The sequence below is a fragment of the Anomaloglossus baeobatrachus genome, chromosome 1, assembly GCF_048569485.1.
Source record: "Anomaloglossus baeobatrachus isolate aAnoBae1 chromosome 1, aAnoBae1.hap1, whole genome shotgun sequence".
In the NCBI taxonomy this organism is placed as follows: domain Eukaryota; kingdom Metazoa; phylum Chordata; class Amphibia; order Anura; family Aromobatidae; genus Anomaloglossus; species Anomaloglossus baeobatrachus.
This window is the reverse complement of record NC_134353.1, coordinates 714,062,782-714,082,909: the sequence shown is the minus strand read 5'-3', so window position 1 is coordinate 714,082,909 and position 20,128 is coordinate 714,062,782. Positions and strand designations below refer to the sequence as shown.

The 20,128-nt window shown below is 44.3% G+C and overlaps 1 protein-coding gene across 9 annotated transcripts in view; it reads left to right on the top strand.

Moving 5' to 3' along the window:
* The window catches only part of FBRSL1 (fibrosin like 1), a 792,546-nt gene that overhangs the window by 219 nt on the left and 772,199 nt on the right, over positions 1-20,128 (top strand). For 8 of the 9 annotated variants that reach the window (XM_075321929.1, XM_075321892.1, XM_075321878.1 and 5 more), the window contains exon 2: positions 16,132-16,174. The exons of the other annotated variant lie outside the window; for it this stretch is intronic. The gene's annotated coding sequence lies outside the window, so the exon portion shown is untranslated. The remainder of the gene's footprint in view (positions 1-16,131; positions 16,175-20,128) is intronic. 9 annotated transcript variants of the gene reach the window in all.

The window sequence follows — 20,128 nt, the reverse complement described above, 5'->3', positions numbered from 1 at the left end:
GGGGGAGGGGAATGAAATGTAGGACTAGCAGCGCCCATAGACAGCCGTGCGGCTTGTGTGAGGTGAATGTCTCTGGTGTAGAGTGTGGGGGGCGCTGTGATCGCCTCACAGGCTCCTCCGCGGGCACAGCAGTGTGTGTGTGTGGTTAGGTGTGCGCTGAGGGATTACAGGGCAGGCACTGGTATATATGGCGCTGTATACAGGAGGGAGAAGTCCAGCAATGCCAGCTGTGCCCAGGAGGGAGAAGTCCAGCAATGCCAGCTGTGCCCAGGAGGGAGAAGTCCAGCAATGCCAGCTGTGCCCAGGAGGGAGAAGTCCAGCAATGCCAGCTGTGCCCAGGAGGGAGAAGTCCAGCAATGCCAGCTGTGCCCAGGAGGGAGAAGTCCAGCAATGCCAGCTGTGCCCAGGAGGGAGAAGTCCAGCAATGCCAGCTGTGCCCAGGCGGGAGAAGTCCAGCAATGCCAGCTGTGCCCAGGAGGGAGAAGTCCAGCAGTGCCAGCTGTGCCCAGGAGGGAGAAGTCCAGCAATGCCAGCTGTGCCCAGGAGGGAGAAGTCCAGCAATGCCAGCTGTGCCCAGGATGGAGAAGTCCAGCAGTGCCAGCTGTGCCCAGGAGGGAGAAGTCCAGCAATGCCAGCTGTGCCCAGGAGGGAGAAGTCCAGCAGTGCCCAGGATGGAGAAGTCCAGCAATGCCGGCTGTGCCCAGGATGGAGAAGTCCAGCAGTGCCCAGGATGGAGAAGTCCAGCAGAGCCTGCTGTGCCCAGCAGGGAGAAGTCCAGCAGAGCCTGCTGTGCCCAGGAGGGAGAAGTCCAGCAATGCCAGCTGTGCCCTGGAGGGAGAAGTCCAGCAATGCCAGCTGTGCCCTGGAGGGAGAAGTCCAGCAGAGCCTGCTGTGCCCTGGAGGGAGAAGTCCAGCAGAGCCTGCTGTGCCCTGGAGGGAGAAGTCCAGCAGAGCCTGCTGTGCCCTGGAGGGAGAAGTCCAGCAATGCCAGCTGTGCCCAGGATGGAGAAGTCCAACACTGCCAGCTGTGCCCAGGATAGAGACGTTCAGCAGAGCCTGCTGTGCCCACTATGGAGAAGTCCAGCAGTGTCTGTGTGTGGTTAGGTGTGTACTGAGGGATTAATGGGCAGGCACTGGTATATATGGGGCTGTATACCAGCTGTGCCCTGGATGGAGAAGTCCAACAGAGGTCCAACTGTGCCCTGGATGGAGAAGTCCAACAGAGGTCCACCTGTGCCCTGGATGGAGAAGTCCAACAGAGGTCCACCTGTGCCCTGGATGGAGAAGTCCAACAGAGGTCCAGCTGTGCCCTGGATGGAGAAGTCCAACAGAGGTCCAGCTGTGCCCTGGATGGAGAAGTCCAACAGAGGTCCAGCTGTGCCCTGGATGGAGAAGTCCAACAGAGGTCCAGCTGTGCCCTGGATGGAGAAGTCCAACAGAGGTCCAGCTGTGCCCTGGATGGAGAAGTCCAACAGAGGTCCAGCTGTGCCCTGGATGGAGAAGTCCAACAGAGGTCCAGCTGTGCCCTGGATGGAGAAGTCCAACAGAGGTCCAGCTGTGCCCTGGATGGAGAAGTCCAACAGAGGTCCAGCTGTGCCCTGGATGGAGAAGTCCAACAGAGGTCCAGCTGTGCCCTGGATGGAGAAGTCCAACAGAGGTCCAGCTTTGCCCTGGATGGAGAAGTCCAACAGGTCCAGCTGTGCCCTGGATGGAGAAGTCCAACAGAGGTCCAGCTGTGCCCTGGATGGAGAAGTCCAACAGAGGTCCAGCTGTGCCCTGGATGGAGAAGTCCAACAGAGGTCCAGCTGTGCCCTGGATGGAGAAGTCCAACAGAGGTCCAGCTGTGCCCTGGATGGAGAAGTCCAACAGAGGTCCAGCTGTGCCCTGGATGGAGAAGTCCAACAGAGGTCCAGCTGTGCCCTGGATGGAGAAGTCCAACAGAGGTCCAGCTGTGCCCTGGATGGAGAAGTTCAGCTGTGTCTGTGTGTGGTTAGGTGTGTGCTGAGGGATTACAGGGCAGGCACTGGTATCTATGGGGCTGTATACCAGCTGTGCCCTGGATAGAAAAGTCCAACAGAGCCTGCAGTGCCCATGATGAAGTACAGCAGTGCCTACTGTGCCCAGGATGGAGAAGTCCAGTAATGTCAGCTGAGCCCAGGATGGAGGAGTCCAGCAGTGCCCAGGATGGAGGAGTCCAGCAGTGCCCAGGATGGAGGAGTCCAGCAGTGCCCAGGATGGAGGAGTCCAGCAGTGCCCAGGATGGAGGAGTCCAGCAGTGCCCAGGATGGAGGAGTCCAGCAGTGCCCAGGATGGAGGAGTCCAGCAGTGCCCAGGATGGAGGAGTCCAGCAGTGCCCAGGATGGAGGAGTCCAGCAGTGCCCAGGATGGAGGAGTCCAGCAGTGCCCAGGATGGAGGAGTCCAGCAGTGCCCAGGATGGAGGAGTCCAGCAGTGCCCGCAGTGCCCAGGATGGAGAAGTCCCGCAGTGCCCAGGATGGAGAAGTCCCGCAGTGCCCAGGATGGAGAATTCCAGCAGTGCCCGCAGTGCCCAGGATGGAGAATTCCAGCAGTGCCCGCAATCCCCAGGATGGAGAAGTGCAGCCTTGCCATGCAGGGGACATGGCATTACTCCTGCCATTACTGGCGCTGATACCTGAGAAGTTGAGACTGAAAATAGCCTACATTCTGAGCTTTTTGAGGTTTTTCTCAAGTAGATCCCCCTCCAAAATCATCCTTGCAGGGTTATGTTCACACTGGGTCTTTTTCAGGCAACCGAAAACGTCCGCTTTTCAAGCTCAAAATGCTTCAAGAAATTCCTTTTGTTCTACAGTGGAACCTTGGTTAACGAGAACAATCCGTTCTGGGAGTGTGCTTGTTAACCAAGTTACTCGTTCAGCAAAGCAAGATTTCCCATAGGAAATCATTGCAATGCAGACAATTCGTTCCACAATTTGTTAAATGCCCCATCCTGGTACGGAACCGGAAGTGTGTGCGGTGAGGATTTTGCTCGTACAGCAAAGCTTTCTCGTAAACAGAGTTACAAATTTACAGCAAGCTTTGCTTGTTAAGTGAAATTCTCGTTAACTGGGTTACTCGTTAAGTGAGGTTCCACTGTATATCCTTTTTTTTTTTTACTTTTTTTCTTTTTTTTGTTTCCTGAGTGATTTTTCAACATTTTTGACCACCTGCGGCTTATTCTAGCATGTTTGTGGCATCTTTTGTACTTGTGTTAGTGATGAGCAATCACTACGATGCTCGGGTGCTCAGTACTCATAATGAACATTTTGACTCCTGGATGGGTGTGATGCACATACATGGTATGTAAAAATGCTCGAGTCCCCCATTGACTTCCATTGTACTGTGGGAACTTAAGTCGCACCCACCTGGGCGTCTGACTGTTCTTTACAAGCACCGAGCATGGTAGTGCTCACTCATTTACAATTCAACAATGAAGAAACCCTTATTCAAGTATAAATGCAGATATAATGCTGAAAAAGAAACCAAGTCTTCTCATTGACTTCTGTTAGATTTAGGCTAAGAACGCACTTTGCGTTCACCTACTTGCAGTTCTAAACCTACGTTTTGGGCTTAATTGATTTGACCAAAGTTGCCTTTTTCAGAACTTTAGCGCTGAAAACGCATGCGTATTTACTGCGTTTAAGATGCGTTTTCAGCGCTTTTTACCTGCTTTTTCACCTGCATTTTGACAGATGCGTTTTGAACATCAAGACACTGCTAAATAAAGTTTAAACAGTCAAACACAATGAAAAAAGAGAAAAAAAAGGAACACATACAGAAGTTTTGAAATAATTATGAAAATAGAAATAATGAATAAAATTATAGCGGTAATATACTATTTTTTGGAAAAATAGCAATAATTTATTATTTTTCTTTAATTTAATTGTCGGACTATGTGTGTGTGTAAAGGGACATATGAAATCATTATTTTAATGTCCAAAAAGCATGAGTTTTGATAGTCCAAAACGCATGTTTTCTGCACATAAAAAGCAGGTAAAACGCAGGAATTTGTAGGAATCTTGATTTTTGCCATTTCTCATTGACTTCAATGTTAGCAAAACGCACCCAAAATGGCAAAAACAACTGACATGCTGCTTCTTTGAACGCATGGTTTTTGCCACAAAATATGCAAATAAAACGCAGCGTTTAGAAACGCAATGTGCGGTCTGAAAATCACCATTTTCCATTGACTTTCCTGGAAAATCAAAACGCATGCCTTTTGGCATGAAAAAGGTGCTTCTCAAAACGGACCTAAAAAGCTGCAAAAACGCAGGTGGAAACGCAAAGTGCGTTCTTACCCTTAAAGAACAGGGCATCTTCTGAGCAGAAGACCCCCCCCCTGAGGAATAGGCAGGCCATTTTTTAGCCGCATTACCTCCTGAAAGACCTTAATCAGGTAAAATGTGTTCAAAAGACTGAATATAAGAATGTAATTTTTACATAGAAATTCATGTGTTCAGACTTCTGAGCTCAGGTGGGTACCAGAGCGCACCTGCCCTAAACACGCCAGAAAGACATAGTGTGCACATACCCAAAAACCACTAAAGACTGTTCCTATTCATTGTTATGGGAAATCCACTTTGATGTTCACATAAGGAGTTTTGTGTTTAAAGCTTTTTTTTTCCTTATGAGGTTGTTAAAAACTCTTGGTGGGGGGAGAATTAGAAAACCTCTTCAGGAAAATAAAAACTCCCTTAAAGAGTACCCTGAAGTGATTTTCGCTTGAAAAACTTTTTTTGAATGCAAAAAAAACCCCCTCCTTATGAACGTAGCCTTTTCAGACCGCCGGCCCCTCTGTCAGCTTATGTTACAGTCCTAGAAACTAATGCGTATTAATCGGAAATATAAGATCCTTCTTTATCCTCCAGACATGCTGTGAGGCCGCACAGCATCTGTACATTAGCATCATAAGAAATGGAAAAACAAAACAGGCCGGGATCCACCTGTAAGTGGATTAGTAAAATGTCAGAGTAACTCAAAGTCAAGTGCGGGAGGGAACACAGTAAGGCTACTTTCACACATCCGGTTTTTGCTCTGCGGCACAATACGGCTCTCTGCAGAAAAACCGCAACCGTTTTTTTTGCCGCCAGTTGCGGTTTTTTTTTTCATAGACTTACATTAGTGCCGCATGGGCTTGCGTTCGGTCCGGTTTTTGCCGCATGCGGCAGATTTAGTCGATGCTGTGGCCGAATGGAACGTTGCCTGCAACGTTTTTTTGCTCCGGCAAAAAAAATGCATCGCGCCGCATCCGGCCGCTGCGGTGCATTTTTTAATGCATGCCTATGGACGCCGGATGCGGCGCGATGCGGAAAAACGCATCCGGCCGCCGCATGCGGTTTCTTCCACTGCACATGCTCAGTAGCGTGCCGTAACCGGAAAAAAACGGACGGGCCGCATGTAAAAACTTATGCAAAGGATGCGGTGTTTTCGCCGCATCCGTTGCATAGTTTTCACAGCCGGATTGAGCCGCACTGCTCAAACCTGATGTGTGAAAGTAACCTAAGACCCTGAATCATTAATTGCTTCTTTTTTTTTTTTTTGTAATTTTTCTGTCTTGTCTTTCTATTTTTCTCTTCTGCACTTTGTGCCAAATTCATCAAAATAGTGCACAAAATTTAAAGGGAAGGTGTCGTAAAAAAAAAAAAATTCAATAATTAAAAAATATAAAGTATTAATGTTATGTTTAAATAAAATTATTTGTTTTTAATTGAGAAAAATATAAAATAAAAAATTTAAAGTTTGATATATTGCACACTTAAACACTAGGGGGAGCAGCTGCTGAAATCCGACTGTAGAACTAGCTCACATTACAACTGCAGTAAAAGTGGGCAGAATCCGCTCTCTTGTGTGTGATGTCACCTCCCCCTCCCAATCTGGGTGTTTCCAAAAGGATAAGAGCATGAAGTTTAGGAGCACAGTGAGGAGCCATTTTGTTGGTGGCCACAGAGTGATCCTAATATGTCTAAAGTGTCACTACGGCCAGCTGCATAGTGCTCTACTGTATCCCTCGCCGCACTGTATCCCAATGCCTCTACACTGCTTACTGACTGTTTCCCAGTGCCGCACTCACCTCAGACCTGCGCCCTCAGCAGCCTGACCTGTCAGCCATCACAGTACGAGCAGCGGAGGCCAAAGGTGAGCACAAGCGGGGAGGGGGGGTCCGCGGCAGAGTGCGGGGTGGTGAACGGCAGAATGGGGAGCAGCGCGCCAGGATCATTTATGGTGCAATCACCGCTGCCCGGCGCAGGTATTCACCCTATCTATCACGGCGGGTGACCGGGGGAAAGTGCAGCACACGGCATACGTTGTGAACTGCACAAAGATGGCACTGATCTCCTCCCTCTGCAGTGATCTGAACAGCCCAGGGGGCGCATCCATTTCACAGCAGACGCCTTCTCTATGTTAAGTATAGGGGTCGGAGTCCGACCACAGTCTTCTATGCCCAGGGGGCTGCCATAAAGGAGGTAACTGTCGTTACAAACATCAAATCCATGATGGCAGCCCCCAGTGCTTCAGTAAAACTAGAATTAAATAAAAACTAAATAAACAGTAAATTTAATTTTGTTTTAAAAATACTTGATTTCATAATCACTATTATTAATACAAAAATAAAAAAATGCGAGACCTTCCCTTTTAGTCTCCTGCTCAGTAAGGTGTAAACTTGCCAAGTGCTTGTAATAATAACCATCTTGGCAATTTACCTATTATTAAAAATCCCAATCTCAGGAACGGAGGGATTTTTCGTTTTATTATTGCTGCTCATTGCCTATGATACTAGCCAGGGCTGTTCTGAATCTGGCCGGATTGCTAAAGCGCCTTGTTAGCTCTGGATCTGGTAAGCCTGAGTGCCCCGCGCTCCTCCGATACTCCAGAGACAATGCTGCCTGATAGTGTTGCATCAGAGGGCTCACAGTTTGGGCCACTGAGCAGTGATGCTGCTGGTCTGAACTAGCAGTCAAGCAGGACGCCTGGGAAGTGGTGCACTCTTACACCTTTTAAGGATTTTGGGTGAAAATATTTAGATGCTTTTGTTCTGCTTTTTCGCCTATTTAGATTAAAATTTCTGACAATACTTAACATTTTCATGTTAGTTTTCACCTGTGCAAAAAATTCAAATTTGGTAGATTTTTGCGGAGAAACAGTGCCCAAAGATTTTGCAATATGTTGAAGAGTTGCAAATGATGAATTTACAGACAACATCTGAATAATGCCTACAGTTTCAAGCTAACAACAAGAATAACAGACTGCAAAAAAAGAGTAAAAATAGGATGCAAAAGCCGTAATTAATTTGTCAAAAAAAGTCCTGAAATCCATCCTCTTACTCTTTGAACTATAGAGAAATGTGTTGATTTTGCTTGCTACAAAATTGATTGATCCAAATTCATGGGAAAATACGCATGTGTTACATGTGGGTTTTGCTTCAAATTTTGTTGCGAATTTGCTGCAGACTTAATCTAGTGCAATACATTGGTGAAGTGCAAATTGAAGCAAAAAGTATTTACAAGCTGCTGATTTTAGAATGTGCACCACGTCAGGTTTGTGAATTGTGACCTTAGTTCTGTGTGTCTGCTATGCCCTCCTGCTGTGATGTACTGTTTAGTGAGTGCTGCTTTATATTTTCTGTTGCACCTAAAGCTGGGTGCACACATAGCGACAACGACGTCGCTGTTACGTCACCATTTTCTGTGACGCAACAGCGACCTAGTAAGTCGCTGTTATGATCGCTGCTTAGCTGTCAAACACAGCAGACGCAGCAGCGATCATAACAACACGCGTCGCTGTGGAAGCCATGCTGCACTTGGTAACTAAGGTAAATATCGGGTAACCATTACTCGATATTTACCTTGGTTACCAGCGCACACGCTTAGCGCTGGCTCCCTGCTCTCCTAGCCAGGGTACACATCGGGTTAATTACCCGATGTGTACTCCGGCTACTTGTGCAGGGAGCCAGTAGTGTGCTCTCACGCTGCCAGTGCTGGCTCCCTGCTCACGTAGCTGGAGTACACATCGGATAATTAACCCGATGTGTACTCTGGCTAGGAGGGCAGGGAGCCGGCACTGGCAGCGTGAGAGCGGCGGTGCTAGTAACTAATGTAAATATTGGGTTACCAAGGAAAGGGCTTCTTGGTTACCCGATGTTTACCTTGGTAACAGCTTACCGCAGGCTGCCAGACGCCGGCTCCCTGCTCGCTTCAGTTCGTCGCTGTCACACACAGCGATCTGTGCTTCACAGCGGGAGAGCGACGAGCAAAAAATGAAGCAGGACATTCAGCAACGAGCGCCGACCTCACAGCAGGGGCCAGCTCGTTGCTGGATGTTACACACAGCAACAGCGACGGGACGTCGCTGCTACGTCGCAGAAAATTGTGACGTAGCAGCGACGTCGTTGTCGCTGTGTGTGACACCACCTTTAGGTTTAGATCAGATTTGTTAATGGGGTTGAATTATCATCTTTCTTCAGAAGTTCATTACTCCGCTTTCTGCTTGCCAAGGGGGCCTGAAGATTAACAGCTTGGTCCAAAGGCATGCATGCACCTAAGGTCAAACTGTGCTCTGTCAATCTGCCAGTAAAGACAGTGTTCACTCTGTAACATGGGACAAGTGCAGGGGCACTGATGCTGAACCAGATATTCAGTCATTTTTTCAACAGTCCTTGTAGGCTATAAGCACAGACCATGCTCCTTGGCTAGAAATAACCTGCAGAAGTGGTCACTAATATAAGATGTGAGCTGTAAATTATGGAATCAAATGTTTCTCTGTTGTTGAGAACGTAAAGGATTCTTAACCAGAGGTAACTTGCAAAGTTTCTTGTTTTTTCAAGTACTTTGTAATTTTATCCATTTAATAAGTGGAAATAACCCCTTTTAAATCTCATCTACATTGCTACTATTGTATTATATTCTGGAAAATCCACATGGCATATCCACAGTTTATATGCCTCTAGTGCATATAGACCATGTCCACAGAGGCTGGATTTGCTGCTGAAATCATCATAATTGTGCAGATTTTGTTCGTTTTGCGACTGCGACTTTCAAAAGCTGATGATCTAATGTTTTTTAAAAGACAAAAAAAAAAGATACTCCCCAATCTTCTGCTTTTGATTCTATGCTTATTCTTTACTGTTTTCCTGCTTGTTTCCGTTTTTATGGAATTAGTTGTTGAAGTGTCTTTGCTACTGTCTTGAAAAATTAAGTAAAGAGACAGGTTATGGAACAGAGACGTGTGGGCGCAGGTGCAGGAGAATTTTGTTAAGATGAGTATAATTATATATATATATTTTTTTAACTTTAAACAGTTATCTTTATCTGTAAAGTTTGCCGTTAATATGCAGCATTATCCATGAAACTAGAATTTGATTGCAGATATTTAATATATCCCTATTAACCCTAGAATGCATACCTGGGGCCTCGCAGGCCTGCTATTTCATTTGTTTTCTATTGTAGATTGAACTGCTTGCGCGTTCTAGGGTTAAAGTGGGGAAAATCTGCAACACATCCTTTGTCAACAGAAATTGACACACTGTGGATAAACCCTCACTGTAGATCAATTACGGTACTTTGTGGAAAAATTCTGTAGCATTTGGATGCGTTTTGTGAAAGTCATCCACTTGTCTACTATTCTGTTTCTTTCTAATATGAACTTAGCAAATCCACAGTAAGCTTTATAACCAACACTAGTGGACATCCAGCAATTCAGTAGTTGTAATCTTTGTGAACATTTTTCTAATAACTAATATTTGTTTTCATGTGCAGCACCTACATATATATATGGTATTCCTTTTCAATCCATTTCTGATTTTTGTCTTTAAATATTTCACCAAAAACTTCTTGTGTGTGTGATTTTGGCCATAGAGTGGAGATATTGGAAGAATATTACTGAGAAATTTACAATACTACGATCTTGGACGATATGGGTCTTTATAATATTGTCACAATCCTCTGCAACATGTATCAACAAAGCAGCATGTGCACTTTGACATCATTGATCTCTCAGTAGCAAGTAACAAACACTGCACTGCCTAATATTATAAGGTCAGTTGTGGGAGAATTAAGTTCTACTATAAACAAATTAGGGCTGCGTATTTGCTGCGGTTTTGCTTCGGGTTTTGCTGCAGAATTGGTGCCGTTTTTGTTCATAAGATTCATGCAGTCCTTCCCCAGCAAAGTCTATGAGAAATCCAAAACTCTGTGCGTACGTTGCGTCTTTTTGCCTTACATGTTTTGCTGCAGAATTTCTGTAGCAAAAAGAACAGCATGTCACTTTTTTTTTTCTGTGTTTTCCCTGTGTTTTGCCATTGACAATGTTACAAAACCGCAGGGACAAAACCGCTGGCAAAAACGCAGTAAAACCATATGCGTTTTTGGTGCTGTCTTTCCGCAGGTAGGTGCATTTTTCTGCCAGAAGGTGCGTTTTCTGCAGTGTGCGCACATAGCCTAACAAAGATATAAAACTTCAAAGGCCGCTATCCTGATGTAGATGGCAGAATATAAAATCAGTCTGGCAGGTACTGTACAGAAGCATAAGGTGAATTCTACATTTAAAAAGGACCAACCACCAGGATTTTCATATATAAACTAAGGCCAGTGCTATACTGGCGCTATAATGGTGATTCTAAACATCCCTTTACTTGTGAGATCAGATGTATACTTTCTGAAATATAGGCAAGTAAAATTTGTGAAATGCACTGTAAGGCCTAAGTCACACAGCATGAAAATCGGTGCATGTGGAGTGCGATAAAAAATTGCATTCCACTCGGACCTATATTAGCCTGTATGTCTGCACACATGACCGATTATTTTCCTAATCGGACCGAGAAAATAATCGCAGCATGCTGCGATTGTAATGCGAGACTCTTTCTCTCGCACCCATTCAAGTGAATGGAGTGAGAGAAAAATCGCACTGCACTCGCGATACATCGGTGTACCGCGAGTGCAGAGCGAGAATCGCAATAGCCGGCTACGGAGGAGAGAGGGAGCAAAATCCTTCCCTCCCCCTCCTCAGTGCCGGCCCTCCCCTCATCAACAACGGCCCGCCCTTCCTCAGTGCCGGCCCGCCCCCCGCAGCTAAGGTCCGCTCGCACGGTCGAACCTCAGTTGCAGGGATACTCGCATGACACTTGGTTCTGCTGTACTGCCAGCGTGAGCCAAGAGTTAGGCGAGGGGATCGCAGTAATCCCCGTGTGGCCCCAGCCTTATTTGACGAGAGGTGCCACGGAAAATCTAATAGGTAGATCAGGTTTTGCTAGTTATTACCGCCCCTTTCTGCCTGCCTGTCCTTCCTCTCCCTGTCACCGTTACTACAGGGGGAGGAAGGACAGGGCGAGAAAGAACAGACAGGTGCGGGAAGAATTGTAAAACCCGACCCACCTATTAGATATTCTGTTGCACCTCTCGTGAAAATAGCAGTGCATTTCATAAACTTTACTTGTCTATTTCACAAAGTATACATCCGGTCTCACAAGTAAAGGTATATTTAGAATCAGAATGATAGCACCAGTATAGCAGTAGGTTAATTTATATATGAAAATCCTCGTGGTTGGTCCTTTTTAAATAAGTTTGAAGATAACTCAGAGGTGGAGATTGTCAGGAGCACACAGGAAAAGGAGGCAAGAGTCTGCAGCACTGAGAAGAAGCAAGGGACTGCTGGGAAATATATATTTAGCAGTATTAGGCTATGTGCGCACGTTGCGTACAGTCACTGCAGAAATTTCTGCAGCGATCTGAAGAGCACATGTGCGCTTTAAATCGCTGCAGAAATGTCCGTAGTGAAAAAAAAAAAAGCCGATTCCATGCGCTCTGCCTGCAGCTCCTGCCATAGACAGAGCAGGAGCTGCCGGCAAAGCGCACGGAAGAAGTGACATGTCACTTCTTAGAACGCAGCGCTTCGGCTGAAGCCGAAGCGCTGCGCTCTAAAACGCCACGTGCGCACGGCCCCTGCACAATCTCCATAGACTGTGCAGGGGACGCAGGACGCATGCAGTTACGCTGCGCTACAAAGCGCAGCGTAACTGCATGTATTTACGCAACGTGCGCACATAGCCTAAGAATAATATTGTCCATTCAGCCAAGTGAAGCAGAATGCGCAAAGGAACTGATGGAGATTAAAACAAAATGTACTCAGTTATAAGAAAGTAACTTTATATTAGGCTTACACTGTATATTAACAATAAGCATATATTTACTATGTTTTGTAAAAAATTAATGCAATTATGAGAATAACCCTTTCCCATAGCATCTTATTTGAGCTTTTGTTTTTTTCTTCCAAAACTCATCACTTTTTAATGCTCCGTCAGTGTAGCTGTTTGAGGGTTTGTTTTTTTGCTCGATGATTTGTAGTTTTTACTGATGATCTTTTCAATACTTGTGTATTCACAATGAGTTTTTGTGAATTTTTGATTCTACATATTTTCCCTACATCAAAAACACAGCATCTTTACTGTTGCGGCAAAGTGGATGAGATTTATACAAGTCGTCTTTTTTTTTTTTCCTTCACTAAGCGTAAACTGACCTGTGGTGCTTGTTTCAAATCTGCAACATGTCAATTTCTCTTGCAGATATATTAAGTTTTAAGCGCAAGAGTTTTTAAATAGACTTGTGAGAAAACCTGCAGGTAAAAAACACACATGGGTTCATAGTGCATTTTTGCAGTGGACACGCATGAAAAAATGCATGTAATCCGTACATGATTATATCAATCAAGTTTTGGCAAAGCCAAATTCCAGGAAGTATGAAAAACAAAGCATCTTTGTTTAAAACATGACATACCAAAACCAAACAAAAAACGCATGTTAAAAATGGCAATGAAAAAACACATATACAGTGGAACCTTGGTTTTAAGAGTAACTTGGTTTGAGAGCGTTTTGCAAGACAAGCAAAGCTTTTTACAAATTTGTAAGTTGGTTTAAGAGCAATGCTTTGCAATAAGAGCAAATTCCCACAATGCACACGTCTAGTTCCATCCTTTCACCGCACTCTGATCTGCCCTGAAGGTACCTTTCTGTACGTATGTACTGTACACCATTGTACAGTACAGTATATACTATATAGCATGCCTATCAATTTGCATTTGTGGATACAGTACTGTACTTTCTGCTAACCAGTGCAGCACATTGCAATATTCCTACCCCACATTTTGCTTAGTTTTGCCCTTATTTTGGGGAGAATAGATTTGGGGTGTTTTTTTTTTTTCTCTATTGTACTAGAATAAAGATTATCATATTTATACATAATTTTTTTCTCTCTATATTACCTCTCGAACACCAGCAATTCTTGTCTAAGCTAACGTGCAGTTTAATTTGCTTTGTTTTTTAATGTACTGTACAGTATTTTGTATTTGTGTAATGTAATAATTTTGTATGAATACAGTACATTATTTTGTATTACTGTAATAATTTTGTATAAATGCAGTAAATATTTCTGGGTTGTGGAACAAATTGTCTGAATTTCAATTATTTCCTAAGGGAAAATTCGCTTTGATATACAGTTAGGTCCAGAAATATTTGGACAGTGACACAAGTTTTGTTATTTTAGCTGTTTACAAAAACATGTTCAGAAATACAATTATATATATAATATGGGCTGAAAGTGCACACTCCCAGCTGCAATATGAGCGTTTTCACATCCAAATCGGAGAAAGGGTTTAGGATTCATAGCTCTGTAATGCATAGCCTCCTCTTTTTCAAGGGACCAAAAGTAATTGGACAAGGGACTCTAAGGGCTGCAATTAACTCTGAAGGCATCTCCCTCGTTAACCTGTAATCAATGAAGTAGTTAAAAGGTCTGGGGTTGATTACAGGTGTGTGGTTTTGCATTTGGAAGCTGTTGCTGTGACCAGACAACATGCGGTCTAAGGAACTCTCAATTGAGGTGAAGCAGAACATCCTGAGGCTGAAAAAAAAGAAATCCATCAGAGAGATAGCAGACATGCTTGGAGTAGCAAAATCAACAGTCGGGTACATTCTGAGAAAAAAGGAATTGACTGGTGAGCTTGGGAACTCAAAAAGGCCTGGGCGTCCACGGATGACAACAGTGGTGGATGATCGCCGCATACTTTCTTTGGTGAAGAAGAACCCGTTCACAACATCAACTGAAGTCCAGAACACTCTCAGTGAAGTAGGTGTATCTGTTTCTAAGTCAACAGTAAAGAGAAGACTCCATGAAAGTAAATACAAAGGGTTCACATCTAGATGCAAACCATTCATCAATTCCAAAAATAGACAGGCCAGAGTTAAATTTGCTGAAAAACACCTCATGAAGCCAGCTCAGTTCTGGAAAAGTATTCTATGGACAGATGAGACAAAGATCAACCTGTACCAGAATGATGGGAAGAAAAAAGTTTGGAGAAGAAAGGGAACGGCACATGATCCAAGGCACACCACATCCTCTGTAAAACATGGTGGAGGCAACGTGATGGCATGGGCATGCATGGCTTTCAATGGCACTGGGTCACTTGTGTTTATTGATGACATAACAGCAGACAAGAGTAGCCGGATGAATTCTGAAGTGTACAGGGATATACTTTCAGCCCAGATTCAGCCAAATGCCGCAAAGTTGATCGGACGGCGCTTCATAGTACAGATGGACAATGACCCCAAGCATACAACCAAAGTTACCCAGGAGTTCATGAGTGCAAAAAAGTGGAACATTCTGCAATGGCCAAGTCAATCACCAGATCTTAACCCAATTGAGCATGCATTTCACTTGCTCAAATCCAGACTTAAGACGGAAAGACCCACAAACAAGCAAGACCTGAAGGCTGCGGCTGTAAAGGCCTGGCAAAGCATTAAGAAGGAGGAAACCCAGCGTTTGGTGATGTCCATGGGTTCCAGACTTAAGGCAGTGATTGCCTCCAAAGGGTTCGCAACAAAATATTGAAAATAAAAATATTTTGTTTGGGTTTGGTTTATTTGTCCAATTACTTTTGACCTCCTAAAATGTGGAGTGTTTGTAAAGAAATGTGTACAATTCCTACAATTTCTATCAGATATTTTTGTTCAAACCTTCAAATTAAACGTTACAATCTGCACTTGAATTCTGTTGTAGAGGTTTCATTTCAAATCCAATGTGGTGGCATGCAGAGCCCAACTCGCGAAAATTGTGTCACTGTCCAAATATTTCTGGACCTTACTGTAGTTGCATGGAGACAGTGACAGACTTGTGGATTTTGACCGGACAATCCTATTAATTGTGAAAGGTTGGCATCTCAATCACTCTTTAAAATCAAATTTAAAGCAAAGATTTTTCAATTGCTACTCAAATTCCATGAAGTGTTTGAGTTCATTCATGACAGCAGGGAGATGAATTTAGACCATACAAAATTATAGGTCTCATGTCTTACATGCATTGCTTAGAATGGATACTGTTTGTCTTGTGACCTGAGCTCTTGGGCTCATTGTCTAACCATTGACCTTTTATGAACTGAACAGCTATTGTGCTGCATAGTTCTGTAATGATGAAGCATGATTGTATCTTTGTCAGTATTTGTTATAGTGATGTACAAAGCATAGCAGGTTATAGAAAAAGAGCTTTCGTTCAAAAGGAAGAGAATAGGATGCCAGCAGACACCTCTTCTAGGAGAACAAAACGGCCGGCAAACTTCAGGGGACAGTTAGGCTATGTGCGCACGTTGCGTACAAGCCCTGCAGAAATTTCTGCAGCGATCTGAAGAGCACATGTGCGCTTTAGATCGCTGCAGAAATGTCCGTAGTGAGCGCCGATTCCATGCGCTCTGCCTGCAGCTCCTGCCATAGACAGAGCAGGAGCTGCCGGCAAAGCGCAGGAAAGAAGTGACATGTCACTTCTTTTTGCGCAGCGCTTCGGCAGTAGCCGAAGCGCTGCGCTCTTAGACGCCACGTGCGCACGGCCCCTGCACAATCTCCATAGACTGTGCAGGGGCCGCAGGACGCATGCAGTTACGCTGCGCTACAAAGCGCAGCGTAACTGCATGTTTTTACGCAACGTGCGCACATAGCCTTAAACTGTTCCTGTCCAAAAAACAGTTATTGTACAAGGATACTTCTCTAATGTGTATAGTCGGTATCTTGATCTTAACAATATTGAGCTCATTTACATAGCCCAATTATCTTTACACAAGTTTTTATTTGTTGTTTATCCAGATTGATCATTCCTCTGTAAAATTCATCTTGACTGGCGGGCAAGGTATGTAAAATGTCACTCATGGCAATACATTGTTTTACTCTACATTATTCTGCCCATTGCGCACCACTTCCGAATGTCTCTGCTAGACAGCAGTGACACTGCCAAATAATATCCAAGAATTATTGCTTTGTAGATGGCAGCAACAATCCCCACTAAAGATTTTTCAAACCTCCAATTATTTTAGTGGTTTCAAAAACCTTTATGTGCAAAGGGTACCTTAAGGCCCCATGCACACGCTGCAGTTTTTGATGCTTTTTTTTGGTGTAGTTTGTGGTGACCTGTTAGTCACCACAAACTGCATGCTTTTTCTTCCCCAGCAAAGTCTGAGACTTCAGATTTGCTATGCACACATTGCTTTTTATTTTTGGCCTGCATTTTTGTGGTGACCACAAAAATGCAACATGTCAGTTCTTTTTGCGTTTTTCAACTATTGGTGATGAAAAAAACTGCATGGTCAAAAAACGCAGCAAAACCGCATGCGTGTGTTTTTTGGGCTTTTTTTGGCCACAGGGTGCATTTTTGTGGTTATGACAAAACTGCAGCGTGTGGACATACCCGTAGGCTAGCATCATACATGGAGGGGGAAAATGTCTAGCACCAAGGATAAGTCTGTGATTCACTGACTAATCCAGTTGGAGTGGATTCTGAAACATAGCTTTTCTTTGTGAATTATATTGTAAAACAAAGTAACACACATTGGTTAAATCTCTTAGCACTTTTAGTTTGGTATATATCTTTGTCTCACCAGATCTTATTGAACCTCTATTTGATATTATATAATAGGGTGATCTATAACTTGAATAAGAGTGTTTAAACCCATAATTGACATCAATCACTCACTATAAGGCTATGTTCACACACTGCATCTTTTACTGCGTTTTTGGTGCGTTTTTGAGGTCACAAAGATGCACCTAAATGCATGCATTTCCTTCTCCCAGCAAAGTCTGAGATTTCTATTTTGCGGTCTAGACAGTGCATCTTTTTTTGGCTGCGTTTTTGAAGATGCAGCATGTCAATTCTTTTTTATCCAGCGTTTTTGAGCCCTTCCAGTCAATAGATTTAACTTAAAAAAACGCATTGGGCAAAATGCGATAAGAAAGTGGCAAAAACACATATGTTTTTGATGCTTTTTGGGCTTTTTTGGGGCCAAAAACGCTGCATCTTTGTGGTTAGAAAAGGTGCAGTGTGTGAGCATAGCCTAAGGCAGGTAGTTTAGAGACCTCTTACGATACCTCTAATAAAATAGCACTAAGGGTATGTGCGGACGTTGCGTTCTGCCGTGACAAATATTCTGCATCGTTTTGTCACTGCATGTGCGTTTCAAAACGCAGCCAAAATGCTGCATTTTGGATGCATTGTGAATGCAGAATTCATGCGTTCTGGATGCTTGCTCTGCCATAGACAAAGTGGGAAAAGCATCCAAAACGCACTAAAGAAGTGACATGTTGCTTTTTAGAACTTATCGATTTTGTAAAAAATTTGGCATGCCAAACGCTGCGTTTTAAAACGCAACATGCGCATGGAATTTGCTAAATTCTCATAAACTTTGCTGGGAACGCAGAACGCATGTGTTTACGCTGCAGTTTAAAACGCTACGTAAACGCATGAAAAAAAAGCAGCATGCGCATATAGCCTATTTGTGGTTCAATAAGTGATCTGGGGAGACAAAAATAGATCACCAAACTAAAAGTGCTACGAGATTTATACTAAGGTTTTAACGTGTGATAATTTGTTTTATAAGATCATTCACAAATAAAAAGCTATGTTTTAGAATTTACATCAATTGGATTAGTCCATCGATCACAGTATATAGAGATTGGAGATATCTCACAAATCTGCCACTCAGTGAATTCACCAAGGATAAGTAATTCCAGCAAAGAAAAGTCATGTGAGGTAATTGTTGTCAAAAAAGACTAATGTAGCTTATGCGTTTCAAGCGTAGGACATGCCCTTACTGATGAAATTCATTAAAATAATGCTAACAACAATGTAAATATAAAACAGCTGGAATGATGGAAGCAATGCCTAGAAGTGGACTGCAATTGAATTGGAAATATTCCTTCCTGCTGGTTCCATATTTGTCTTAAAAAAAGAGCTACACCTCAAACTGCATGAAAAACTGTGTGTGTTCCATCCTTAGGCTATGTGCACATGATCAAGAGACACCGCATTGTAGACGCAGTGTCATTCCTCATGCGGAACACTAGTGTTCTCCACTGGAGAACGAAGCGTCCCAGCCCATGATCAGGGTTACTGACAGCGTTTTTTCGCTGTGTTCTCCTGCTGAGAACACTCTTATCTCCGCAAGAATAAATTGACATGCTGCTGCCCACAGGTCAGTTTACGCTTCTTTGAATAGAGACACAGTGGGCATGTGGATTTCTAGAAATTCCATCCACTATGTCTCTACTGTAGAAATGCAGCATTCTGGAAAACCTGCTTCCAAAACGCTGCTAACTCTGATCGGGTGCACTCACCATTACACAAACAAAATACAGTAGGCATGAGCCAAGAAGTTCAATAAGCTTACAATCTCAAGGAAAAGTAATACAAACAGAAGATAACCAAGTCTGTGTATTCTTTACAAGGCTGAAGTAAGAAATTGTTAGGGGTACTTCACACACAGCGAGATCGCTACTGAGATCGCTGCTGAGTCACGTTTTTTGTGACCTCATTAGCGATCTCGCTGTGTGTGACTCTGAGCAGCGATCTGGCCCCTGCTGTGAGATCGCTGCTCGTTACACACAGTGCTGGTTCATTTTTTTATTATTGCTCTCCCGCTGATAAGCACACATCGCTGTGTGTGACAGCGAGAGAGCAACAATCCTGAATGTGCAGGGAGCAGGAGCCGGCGACTGACAGCCTGCGGTAAGCTGTAACCAAGGTAAACATCGGGTAACCAAGGTGGTTACCCGATATTTACCTTCGTTACCAGCCTCCCAGCTCTCACGCTGCCAGTGCCGGCTCCTGCTCCCTGCACACGCTAAGTTAAGCGGTGTGATCTGGTAACTACGGTAAACATCGGGTAACCATACCCGATGTTTACCTTAGTTACCGGTGTCCGCAGCTTCCAGACGCAGGCTCCGGGCAAGCGCTGGGGGCTGGTCACTGGTCGCTGGTGAGATCTGCCTGTTTGACAGCTCACCAGCGACCATGTAGCGATGCAGCAGCAATCCTGACCAGGTCAGATCGCTGGTCGGATCGCTGCTGCATCGCTAAAGTGTGAAGGTACCCTTAGATTTAGGCTATGTGCCCACGGGACAATGTACCCACGGATATTTCCGCAGCTGCACCTCAGAATACGCAGCTATCCATTGCTGCGGGTTCCAAGCATGTTTGTTGCGGTAAACCTGCGGAATTCCCACTCTGTATCTCCATAGTGGAGGAGCGGGAATTCCGCATGAATTGACATGCAGTTACGTGCGGCTGTGGGACATCCGCAGCATATTCCACAGCTGCACATACCGCACCATTGATACAGCACTCCCCAAATCCCATAGGATAACATGGGGAGTGTCTGTAGTTGCTAAAACCTGCGGATTTATCTAGAAAATCCAGATAAATCCGCAGGTGTTCCACTGCAAAATCCGCGGGTACGTTGTCCTGTGGGCACATAGCCTAAGGCTTCCATACAACTTTACATGAAATTCGGTAGGACTGGCTAACCACCTGATGTGCATGAGGGGCCTGCCTACTCTTCCCACCTTTCCAAACACGCCACTTATTATGTTGGGGGAGAGAATTGCCACTGCCGATTCTTTTGTTTTCAGAAGGGCTCAGCTGCTGTCAGGAGTCTGGCAGCAGCTTACTCCCTCTCCCAAGACTTTCAAGTGTTTTATGGGTAGAAAACTTCCATTATGGTCTATAGACATTGCTTGAAATCAGTATTTCATCAGTATTGGGTTAGTTTATTTTTGTCTGTATTTAATTAGTATTCGGTAAAATACAGATATG